Here is a 12,151-nt window from a genome sequence, read left to right on the forward strand (position 1 = left end):
AACGCATCTACCAATCGGTTAGACCAATCCTTGCGGTTCGGTTGATGGTTTTCTCAAGAATTTGCTTGATCCGCCTATTTGAAACCTCAACCTGGCCACGGTCTGGGATGGTAGGGTGTGGCCAACTTATGGACGACACCATACTTTTTTCATGAGGGCCTCAAAAGGCCGATTACAAAAATGCTTGCCCCGATCACTAATGAGAGCCCTGGGAGTACCAAAACGGGAGAAGATGTTCTCCTTCGTAAATTTCACAACCACCTTGTGGTCATTGGTCTTACAAGCAATCGCCTCAATCCATTTGGACACATAGTCCACAAGAAGTAATATGTACAGTTACCAAAAGAGTTAGGAAAGGCCCCATGAAATCAATACCCCATACATCAAACACCTCAACCACAGAATTGGGTTGAGGGGCATCATATTTCTCTTAGTAAGACGCCCTAAGGATTGGCATGAAGAACATGCCCCGCAATAAGTAAAAGCGTCTTTAAACGACTAGGCCAATAAAATCCACATCGTAAAACTTTGACCGCTAGCCTTATTAGGCCCAAAATGGCCTCCACAAGCCTCGATCATGGCAAAAAGATAAGACAGATTGTTGCTCATGATCGGGACACATCTCCGGATTACTTGATCCGGCAGGTCTTAAAAAGATAAGGATCATCCCAAAAGAAATACTTAACTTGTGAAAAGAAACGATTCTTATCTTGGGTGGACCAATGTGCAGTGTCACACCAGACGATAATTAACAATGTCAAGAAACCAAGGTTCACTAGACACCGCCATCGATACTCATCAGAAAATTCTCGTTGACTGGAGAATCAACAAATAAGGAATTAGGCAGCGGATAGATGGTCCGCAACCAAATTTTCACACCCTTTCTTATCCCTAATTTCAAGATCAAATTCTTGTAACAAAAGGACCCACCTAATGAGGCGAGCCTTGGCATCTTTCTTCTCGCACAAGATATTTGATAGCCGCATGGTCGTATAAACAATCACATGTGATCCAACCAAGTAGGGCTTAAACTTCTCTAAAGCAAACACAACAACTAAAAATTCTTTCTCGGTGGTGGTATAATTAAGTGTGCATCATTAAGAGTCCTACTTGCATAATAAATCACATGGGGCAATTTATTGATTCTTTGCCCAAGAACAGCCCCTATAGCAAAATCAGAGGCATCACACATAAGTTCAAATGAAACTGTCCAAATTGGAGCTTGAATAATGGGGGCTGAAGTCAACGTTCTTTTCAATTGCTCAAAACTATCATGACACTCAGAAGAGAAATCAAATGGGCAGTCCTTTGCCAAAAGAGAGGTGAGAGGTCTATCTATCTGGCTAAAGTCCTTGATGAATCTTCTATAAAAACCTGCATGGCCAAGAAAAGATCGAATGTCCTTCACACTCTTGGGTGGTGGTAAATTGGCTATAAGGTCCACCTTAGATCTATCAACCTTGATCCCTTCTTTGGACACAATGTGACCAAGAACTATACCTTGCTTTACCATGAAGTGGCACTTCTCCCAATTCAGGACCAAGTTCTTTTCTATGCATCTTTTAAGAACCAAAGAGAGATGATGCAAGCAATTAGAAAAAGTAGAGCCATGAATAGAAAAATCATCCATAAACACCTCTAGGAAGTGCTCTACCATATCAGAAAAGATACTCATCATGCACCTTTGGAATGTAGCAGGGGCATTGCAAAGCCCAAAAGGCATACGCCGGTAAGCAAAGGTTCCATAAGGGCATATGAAAGTGGTCTTGTGTTGGTCCTCTAGAGCAATAGGAATTTGGTTATAGCCTGCATAACCATCAAGAAAACAATAATATTCATGACCAGCTAGTCTCTCTAACATCTGATCAATAAAAGGTAAGGGGAAGTGGTCCTTCCAAGTTGCCGCATTCAATTTCCTATAGTCAATGCACACTCTCCATCCTGTTTGGATACGGGTTGGAATCAACTCATTTTTAGCATTCTCAACTACAGTGACTCCTCCTTTCTTAGGCACAACCTGCACAGGACTCACCCATTGGCTATCAGAAATAGGATAAATGATGCCATGATCCAAGCATTTTAGGATCTCTTTCTTGATTGCCTCTTTCATCACAGGATTAGCCCTCCTTGGGGGTTCCCTAGAAGGTGTGGAACTCTCCATCAGATGTATATGATGTTGAATAATGGAGGGGCTAATACCTTTGATGTCAGACATGGTCCAACCTATGGCTTCCTTATTATCCTTTAGAAGCTTAATCAACTCTTCTTCCTGAATAGAAGTCAAATCAGAAGCAATAATAATAGGAAGAGTATGATCATGTCCTAAGAAGACATACTTGAGGTTGGAGGGCAATGCCTTCAACTCTAATGTGGGGGGCTCAATAATAGAGGATTTGGGAATGGAAGTGGATAGGGGTCCAAGGGGCTCCAAAGGTGGTTGGATGCTCCAGACCTCAGATAAGGGAGTATCATCAACACCCTCCAATTCTTGCATACATTCTTGAAATCCCGAATCAAAATCAATCTCAAAGAACGTATCAATATCATCGGGAAATCCTTGAAGCATATGCACCTCTTCATCCATGTCAGGCTGCTTGCCCAACCTAAACACATTGAAGTCAACAGAAGTATTGCCAAAAGATAATTTCATGAGACCATTCCTGCAATTGATTAAAGCATTACTGGTAGCTAGGAATGGTCTACCCAATATGATTGGGATTTGGTCCTTGAAGTTGGCAGTGGGTTGGGTATCTAAAATAATAAAATCTACAGGAAAAATAAATTCCCCAATCTTCAACAGGACATCCTCAATCATTCCCTTAGGAACTTTAACCGACCGATCTGCAAGTTGAAGAGTAATTTTGGTCGGTTTCAGTTCTCCCAATCCCAGTTGTTGGTAGACATGAAAGGGTAAGAGGTTCACACTTGCACCAAGGTCCAATAAGGCATGATCAATAGTAGTATGGCCTATAGTGCAAGAGATGGTGGGGCTTCCCGGATCCTTATGCTTGGCTGCTACAGGCTGTGAGATTAGAGAACTAATGTTAGCAGCCAAGAATGCCTTTTTGGGCACATTGGTGGTCCGCTTTTGGGTGCATAAGTCTTTGAGGACTTTAACATAAGCGGGGATCTGGGCAATAGCATCCAACAAGGGGATATTCACCTGAACCTGTTTGAACACATCCAATATCTTCTCCACAGAAGGAGACTTCTTGCTAACCAACCTATTTGGGAAAGGGGCAGGTGGGGTATAAATTCTTTCAGGGTTGGTCTTTTTAACTTCCTCAACAGAATCCTCTTTGGTTTCCTCAACCAAATCATCTCGGTATATCTTTAGGTTCATCGACGAACCTCGAAACAAGAGGGCACTTCAATGGCCTCTTCGTAAGGGGGAGAGTCAACAAGAGTATGAGATGATAAAGACCGAGGTGCACTAGCTCTGTTGATACTCACGGCCACTCCTTAAAGCATAAACAACATTTACCCTGCCTGGAGGGCCCTTGGTGCTGTTGGCCTTGTGCAACATTGGTTGGAGGAGCTTGGGTACCTTGTTGAATATGAACTCGATGCCTAGGATTTGGCTCAGCGGCTAGGTAACTTCCCTGTTTCCCTCTCATGCAGGATTGTGACAAGCTGGTTGAGTTGTTTTTCCATGTTATTGTGGCTTGTCATGAGAAGAGCTATCTTGTTGTCCATCTCATTCAGTCTTGTTGCCTCTCCTATATTGGTAAACCCCGGGGTTGCCGATAAGGTGCAAGGAGAGGAGGCCTAGCAGAATTAATAGAAGGTCCTGGATGAGGACGAGGGGGAAAGGGGTTAGGAGACATTCCTTGGCTTTGTGGTGCATAGTTGGTCCTTTGGGCACCAACCTGGCCTTGATGGTTAAAGTTGGATGGGCTTGCTTGGTTCCCTTGATTCCATGAGAAATTGGGGTGATTTCTCCATCCTGGATTGTAAGTATTGCTATATGGGTTATTTTGGTAGAGAGCATTTACATTCTCGGTCTGGAATTGCCCACCAAGGTGTTGGGGCATTCCTCGTAAAGGTGTCCAGGGGTTTGGCACCAACCGCATACCGACACATGGTTGACTGGTTGACCGGATTAACTGGTATAGACTCTTTAAGAACTATGGACTCCAACCGCTTTATGAGGCTATCAAGTTTGGCCTCCTTGGCTGGCATACCCTCAATGAGATACCCCTTAGTGGTCCTTTCACCTCTTGGGAAGATTCCCATTCCCTAGTCTTATCACCAAGTTGGTTAAGAATGTCCATGCATCATTCTCCTCGAAAAGAAGTAAAGCCTCATCTGGACACATAGACTCTACAAGTTGCTTGGTCCGATAATCAATACCCTCATAAATAATTTGGCATAGTTGCCACAAGTCAAAACCATGGTGAGGGCATTCTAAGAGGAGGTCCTTGAATCTTTCCATGAATTTAGAAAAGGACTCATGTGGTTTCTCACGAACCGGAGGATGTCACTTTTAAGCTTATTGGTCTTGTGAAGAGGGAAGAATTTTCTCAAAAAGACAATGGTGAACTCATCCCATGTATTGATGGAGTTTGTTGGCAGTCCATAGAGCCACTTCTTGGCCTGGTCTTTCAGGGCAAAGGGTATAAACCTAAGCCTAATCGCATCATCACCAAATTCGGACCTTAATTAGAACACAGACTCCTCAAATTCCCTAAGGAAGAGATATGCATCCTCATTAGCCATCCCATGAAAATGGGGTAGCATGCTGATGAAGTTGGTCTTGAGTTCATAGTTATTCCCGTAATAACAAAGCATAATGCATGAGGGTCTGCAGCCCTGGTGGGGTAAAACCTATCCTTAAGAGTCTTGGGTTGTTGGTCACCCATGGTCAAAGGTGGTAGAGAAGGTGGTCTTCTAATAAGACGATTACTTGAATCACGAGTCCACACCTTAGCCACCTAAATAGATATGAGGTCTCCTTTAGAAAAATTAAAGAAAAATAAAACACTTAAAAAAAAAAAAAACTAGAAACAAGAGGGACCCCAAGGTAGATAGTGCATCTCTATCCCTCAAAAATCGAAACAATGGTTCAAAAGCTGTAAGGATGCCATATAGGTTGACAGCAAGGGAACCCGTATAGTCTTCTATAGCCACCTACGTGCGACTCCAATATGGATTCTGATGTAGAATGGAGGTCTACTATACGTTTATGTTTCCAACACTCTCACTATGTCGCTTTCCTGTTATCAAGAGTGGTCACCTCCAAAGATAAGTCACATGTCAATCCACCCAACCAAGTCAAGATGTAGCGTCATAGGTAACTTAATCCTATGAGGGACACCAAAAGATGGAGGGTTGAAGCATATGAAGAACTTTAGATTGGGCGCACACTATTTGAAACAGAAGAGAAACAAGAAGAGGTTTTCAAAAACTGATTTTTTTTTATTTATTTTTTTTCAAAAAAAAAAAAGAAGAGAAAATAATAAACTAAAACACTTCGAACTACTTAAAAATCAGATAAATAAAATGGACAATAATCTCCCCAGCAACGGCGCCAAAAACTTGTTTGAGTTAAAATAAAACCGCAAGCGTACGGGTCAATCGTAGCTACGGGTCGAACACGAGGAGATATACGCCACTCTATTTAACTAACTTAAAAGTAATGCAAAATGAACCAAATTAAAGTGTTAAATTAAACTAATTAAACTAACGAAAATCAATGCATCCTAACTCATAAGCATCTAACAAAATTAAGGGATTAAATCGGCGTCCTAACACATGAGCATCTAACCTATCAAACTAAAGCGAATTGAAAGGAATAAAAATGCAGCCACACATACTAACCACATAAAAAGAAATAAGGGAATAAAAATGCATCCATAAACCACAACCATATAAAATTAAAATAAAAGAAATAGAGGGGGAAGAAGAAGAAGATAGAGAGAGATAGAGGAGATGGAGAATGAGATTGAGAGTTTAGATAGTAAAACCTGGATGTGCTTGCATGAATGTAAATGAAAAGCTTGAATACTTGCATAAACTTACCATGGCCTCCTCTTCTAAATCTTCAAGTCTTGTCATCAACTTAAGAACTTAGACTAGAAGGCTTAAAACCTAAACTAGAATTAAGAAATTACAACCCAATTGAAGACTTAAATTGAAATTAAAGCATAAACTAAACCTATTATAACCATTAACTAAAAATTATAAAAGCAAACTAGAACTTAGAAAAGCCAAAAATCACAAATTAGAAGGAGAAGAAGAGAAGAAATTTCACTAAGTGAATGAGCAAATTTTTACAAGAGAGGTAGGGGGTATTTATAGGTGGAAGAGAGGAGAAGAGAGAAGATGCAAGTGTAGGAGAAATATTCCCTAAGAAAAGAGAATATTCTCTTCTCTTTCCTCTTTTACAATGCCTTGAATCCTAAGAAAAAAAGAAAAAAATAGAAAGAAGAAGAAGAGAAGATTGTTTACATAGACTTTCTATTTCTAGAAAAATAAACTTCCAATTCTAACAAGTGCTTCCTTTTCTTTGTAGATATCTTCTCCAAGCAATAAAATCAAAGCATCTTTGATTTTTCAACCTTCCATAGATGAGAAAATATAAATCTATCCCAAGTAGAATTCCAGAAGTGCCCTTGAGAAGTTGGAAGAAAGAGAGAGTAAGGGTGATGACTAGGATTCCTTCAAGAATAAATAAAATACCCATTCTGTCCTTCAGAAAACGTGGAGCATGGGGTGCTTATATAGGTCTCACCATTGTGTTCCTTGCGAAAAATCACACAAAATAGACCCAAACTTCATCCAATTCGGAGTTAAGGAGCCCAAGATATCTCAAGTTGAAGTTGGACTGTCCAGAGCCTTCCAAATGGAATCTTTCGGGTACAGTAAAGTAACTTCTGATAATTCATTAAGGCCCCTAAAATCCGAACTTCCGCTTCACTTTGTCCCCATCCGACTGTCAATAATTATAAATAAACCCCTACAGACCATTTTCACGCGTCGTTACGGAAACGGCCATAACTTCTTCGTTTCAACTCGGAATTAAGTGCCGTTTGAACCATTGCGAAGCTGACTCGATGGGCTATGCATCCATTTACACTTCTAAAAAGCTTAAAAACATCTCCTTAGCATCATCTCCTTCATTTTCACAAGAATTCACCTAAACCCTGAAAAGCACAAGAAAGCACCGAGTAACTCTGTCCAATGTGGTAAAATGTATAATTTATGCCCTAAAATTTCACACATAAATGTGCTCATCAGATGTGATCGTGACTAAATGCTCAGAGCTCATTCTTGAATCAAAGAAAGATGATGAAGAGAGGATCCGTTCTTGGATTCGTCAGGATATGGAAGCCATTAATACGTCCTTTCAGCAACAATTAGTGGAGATGATAGCTTCTAAGTTTGACTGTCCTATGGGTACTTTCAGTCTAGATGATCATCGTCCTCGTCTTCAGCAGTTTCACCGTGCCAACAGAGGTATTAAAGTTGATTTTCCTCGATTTCTTGATGGTGATCCTGTTGACTGGTTGTTTAAAGTCCATCAATTTTTTGATTATCATGATATACCTGAGAATCAGAAAGTTAAACTTGCATCTATTCATTTAGACGGTCCTGCTTGTAGTTGGTTCCAATGGAAATTTCATAATAATCAATGTAATACCTAGACTGAGTTTGTGAATGGGATTCAAATCCGTTTCGGACCTTCAAGATATGAAGATCTTAAGGGGGCCCTATCCAAACTGGTTCAAGAAACCACTGTTTTGGATTATCAAGTCAAGTTTGAGTCTCTTTCTAGTCGTATCTATGGCCTCAGTGATGATATGTTAAAGAGTTGTTTCATTTCTGGCCTCAAGCCAATGCTCAGAAGAGAGGTCCTAGCATTACAACCTGATTCTCTGCAACAGGCCCTGGATCTTGCTAGATTGCAGGAGGACAAATTCCTTGATTTCAAACCTTATGCTAAACCTTGGCAGCAGAAACCAATATCTATCAATCCATTGCCTTCAATTTTGGGCCCTAGTCCTACCACCCAAATTTCTAATCGACTCCCAAACAACCAATAAGGAGGTTATCGAGGTGAGCAACAAAGAAAGGAGGCAAAAGGGCCTTTGCTTTAATTGTGATGAAAATTTCCATGTGGGTCACAGGTGTAAAGGTCGGTTCACTCTTTTGCTGTTAGAGGGTGATGAGTTCATGGATGAGGTGTTACCCAATGAAATTGAGGAATCGCAAGAACCTAATTTTGATCCAGAAATCAGTCTACATGCCTTAATGGGCCATCGGTCCCCTAAATCCTTGCGACTCAAAGGTCGGATCAACAACTCCAGTGTTGAGGTGCTAATAGATGGGGACAGCACGCACAATTTTATTCAAGAACACACTGCTAAATTCTTGGGTTTGGCAGTCACGCAGTCAAGTACCTTCCAAGTTCAAGTAGGCAATGGGGAGCATTTGACTTGTGTTGGTATCTGCAGAAATGTTTCATTTAATTTGAATGAACATTGCTTCACCACGGATTTCTTTGTGCTATCTCTCCATGGTGCAGACCTTATTCTCGGGGTTCAATGGCTGGAGACTTTGGGCACCATTGCAACTAATTATAAGGACCTTACTATGAAGTTTATGTCGCAGGGTAACTTGGTGGTGATTATAGCAGATCAGTGCCATACAATTTCACCTTTGACCTGTAATCAACTCACGAAACTTTCTACTGCTCACACTGTTGCATCGTGTTTTCTGCTTTGGGGTTATTACACACTTGATGCCACCGCCTCAGCCACTACAGCCCATATTCCTTTACTCATCCAAACTGTTCTTGACACTCACCAGTCTGTATTCGATACTCCAAACATATTACCTCCTCAGAGACTAAATGATCACTGGATCTCACTTGAGTCCCACTCAAAGGCTGTATCTATTAGACCTTATAGATACCCTCATTATCAGAAAGCTGAAATGGAGAAAATGGTGGCTGATATGCTTGCAGATGGGATTATCCAACCGAGTGTCAGTCCCTACAGTAGCCCAGTGCTGTTAGTAAAAAAAAAAGATGGCAGTTGGAGATTCTGTGTTGATTACAGAGCTCTGAACAATGTAACAATCAAAGATAAATTTCCTATCCCTACTGTCGATGAGCTAATTGATGAACTACATGATGCAACTTGGTTTTCTAAGCTAGATCTCAGATCGGGTTATCATCAAATACGAATGCATACTGCAGACATTCCTAAAACTTCTTGTCGAACTCATCAAGGCCACTATGAGTTCCTTGTGATGCCATTTGGCCTCACAAATGCCCCAAATACCTTTCAAGCAACTATGAATAGAATTTTTGAGCCTTATCTTCATAAATTTGTGATTATATTTTTTGATGATATACTGGTCTATAGCAAGACGGTGGAAGATCATGCAAACCACTTAGCTTTGGTCTTGCAATGCCTACAGCAGAATCAATTTTATGCCAAGCTCTCCAAGTGCTGCTTTGCTCAGTCTTCTATTGGTTACTTGGGCCATATAATCAGTTCTACAGGTTACACCTGACCCAGAGAAAATTGATGCCATTGCTAAGGCCCGCCCCAACTACGGTGAAAAGGCTGCGGGGTTTTTGGGTCTCACGGGCTATTACCGGAAATTTATACAAGGCTATGCTTCAATTGCTTCTCCTCTTACAGACCTCCTTAAGAAGGATGCTTATAAATGGACCCCAACTCTGAACAAAGCTTTCAACAAATGAAGGCTGCATTGTGTTCAACCCCTATTTTGCAACTTCCCAATTTTGCTTCTACTTTCGTTTTGGAGCGATGCTTCGGGAGGGCCATTGGAGCAGATTAATGCAAAATTCTCATCCTGTTGCTTTTTTCAGTAAGAAAATGTCGCCTCAAATGCAAGCGAAATCTACTTATATCAGAGAGCTTTATGCGATTACATGTGCGGTGGCCAAATGGAGACAATATCTTTTAGGTTCTAAGTTCATTATCCGGATCGATCAAGAAAGTCTCGGAGGGCTTATGTCCATCAGTACCAGCTCTCCGAACAGCAAGCATTACCTTTGTAAATTGCTTGGTTATTCTTATGAGATATGTTATAAACCAGGCCCCGACAACAAGGCAGTGTGATGCACTCTCTAGGAAAGACACAGCTGATTGTCTTCCAGCAACATTCATGGCTCTATCATTACTGCATTTTAAATTCCTTGATGATCTTAAAGCTACCCATCGAACTGATCCCCAGATACAAGAACTCATCACCAAATGCACTTCAGACGCTGCAATTGCTTGGCCTTGGTCTACTCGCAATCAGATGTTATTTTATAAGGGAAAATTATTTGTAGGGGATGATGCGGCCTTACGACACACTCTTCTTTCTGAGTTTCACAATTCTCCAGCTGGAGGTCATGCTGGTATTTTACGGACTTATCTGAGGATTTCGGCTAATTTCCACTGGAAAGGACTCAAGGAGGATGTTAAGAGGTTTGTGCAACACTGTGTCACTCCGCCGCAGTCCAAAGGACTCAATCACTCTCCTTATGGCCTCATCTGACCACTTCCAATTCTGAACAAGCCTTTGAGGATATCAGTATGGATTTTATAACTCATCTTCCCTCCTCTCATGGGTTCTCAGTCATTTTGGTTGTGGTTGATCGATATACAAAGTTTGCCCATTTTGGGGCCTTACCATCGCATTACACTGCTGCTAAGGTGGCAGCCCTGTTCTTGGATATCGTCTGCAAATTACATGGCATGCCAAAGTCCATTGTTAGTGACAGAGATGCTATTTTTTTGAGTAAATTCTGGCAGCGGCTATTTCTTTTGCATGGCACACGATTGAAATCGTCATCTCGCTTACCACCCTCAAACCGATGGGCGACAGAGGTCGTTAATAGATGTCTTGAACAATATCTACGGTGTTTTGTTGCTGCTAAACCACACCTTTGGTTTCAGTTTTTGCCTTTGGCAGAGTATCACCACAATACGGCTTTTCACTCCTCTATTGGAATGACACCGTTTGAAGCCCTCTATGGGAGACCTCCACCATGCATTCCAACTTATTGTCGGGGGACTTCTTCCTTGGAGGCCCTGGATAGGGATCTAATGACTAGGGAGGAAATCAAGGGCCTACTTCGTCGACACTTGCTTGCTGCCCAACAAAGAATGAAGCTCAATGCTGATAAACATAGAACTGAATTACAATTCCAGGTTGATGATTTAGTGCTTTTGAAGCTACAGCCGTATAGGCAGACTTCAGTGGTACGGCGGCCTTCTCAAAAGTTAGCTAAATGGTACTATGGTCCTTTCAAAATTCTGGATAAGATTGGAGCAGTCGCATACAAATTAGAACTTCCCTCTGGTTCCAAGATCCACCCTGTGTTTCATGTCTCTCAACTCAAACCTTTTAAAGGTCAACACTTTATTCAACCTGACTGGCCTGAGGACATTCAGTGTACTACTCCACCTTTGCAGCCGGCGGTGGTTCTTGATTCCCGCAAAATTTTACGACAACGTCGATGGATACCTCAACTTCTTATCCAATGGCAAGGAGTTCCCTTGGAAGAGTCGACGTGGGAGGATGTCTCTGTTTTAAGAGAGTCTTACCCTACCTTTCACCTTGAGGACAAGGTGTTTGCCCGTGGGGGTGGAAATGATACAATCCAGACCACAGATCATGGGTCTAGTCTACATGAGGAGGGAGTCCAAGGTGATACCATACAACTCAGGTCCAGAGAAGGCTTGCGTAAACCCAAGTGGTTAGAAGGGTTCATTTAGAAGGATTCTTCCAGCTCAGCTAGGACAGTTGTTGTTGTAACAGAAATTGGTTGTAAGGGTATATATAAAGACCCAACACGTGTAGATGGATATGAAAAAATACAATACTCCTTAATTCCTTCCTTCTTTTCCCCAATTCTGGAGCTTGCTCTTGTGCTCGAAACAGGAGAACCCCTTCTTTCTTAATTCTCTCTGTTTTTCCCCTGCGTTAGCCCTTAGATTCTGAATTCTTGAAGAATTCAGTATCAACTTGGCATAGACGAGGAGGAGAAGGGTTAAGGAGAACATTATGGAGAGGATTCCACACTGATGACGACGAGGCTTGGCCAGAACCCATTAACCATGTTGTCATTGTAGTTGAAGCTCCTTGGAGATTGCTCGTTGAAGATGAAGAAGAAAGGAACCAA

This window comes from Telopea speciosissima, chromosome 2 (genome assembly GCF_018873765.1).
Source record: "Telopea speciosissima isolate NSW1024214 ecotype Mountain lineage chromosome 2, Tspe_v1, whole genome shotgun sequence".
NCBI classification, from domain to species: domain Eukaryota; kingdom Viridiplantae; phylum Streptophyta; class Magnoliopsida; order Proteales; family Proteaceae; genus Telopea; species Telopea speciosissima.